A 975-nucleotide genomic window follows, 5' to 3' on the forward strand; every position below is an offset into this window, starting at 1 on the left:
TTTTTCTCATGCCAAAACCGGTTGGAGGGGGAAGAGTGCCCTATGCATGGGCTTGTTTTTCTACCCAAGAAAATAGGCATGCAAGGCTAGTCCCTAGATGTAATAATCATGTTCCTATTTAAAATAAAAACACAATATTAATCCTCATACTCCTTCCATTATTTCGGTATATATAAGATAAAATGGGTTCCATTTCATCTTTGTTAATTTGTCAATTTTGTCACAATGTCACATGTAACATGTTACATGTTTATGTCTCACATTTATGCATTTTTAACCCATTAAAAATCAACATACTAATACAAATATGTCATATACAAAATCGACTAGTAATTCGTAATTACTTGTACCAAAATGGTTTATTGAATTATAAATCACAACGTCTTGTATTTATAATAAATTATTCATTCAATTTCAATTTTTTCGTAAACAATAATTTTATCTAAGTAATAAAATAATTCAATTACTTAGACCGTATCTAATATAATCGAATTACAATAAGACACGTTAATTTTACTCACAATATCACCCGTCAATTTTAAGCAATTTAATTAACTCGTATCGGCATACGATTAATTAAATAATCAATTAAGAGTATTTCCCTATAGGTATGACCTAAGGGGATCAACTGATCACCACCGTCGCACGACAGTAATGTCAAACTCTAGTCAGCCAATCATTACCGATATGTGTGGACCAGTTGACTGTAAAATATTACATCCCACATGTATTCTTAAAATGAGATTTAAACATGTGATCATCATGATCAACAGTTGTGATCGCATTATTGTCGGATGACACATATTTCAACACTAAAATGCCTTGATTACACATTTAGGAATAAGGAAGATACCTGCCCAGTAAGAATATAAAGTATTCAAGACAGAATTGATGAGTATAAGCCTCCCTACATAGGACAGTTTCCTAGCACCAAGACTCATAATTTTGTTGACCATCCTCTAGGTAAGTATGTTG

The sequence above is a fragment of the Silene latifolia genome, chromosome X (genome assembly GCF_048544455.1).
Source record: "Silene latifolia isolate original U9 population chromosome X, ASM4854445v1, whole genome shotgun sequence".
NCBI lineage: Eukaryota > Viridiplantae > Streptophyta > Magnoliopsida > Caryophyllales > Caryophyllaceae > Silene > Silene latifolia.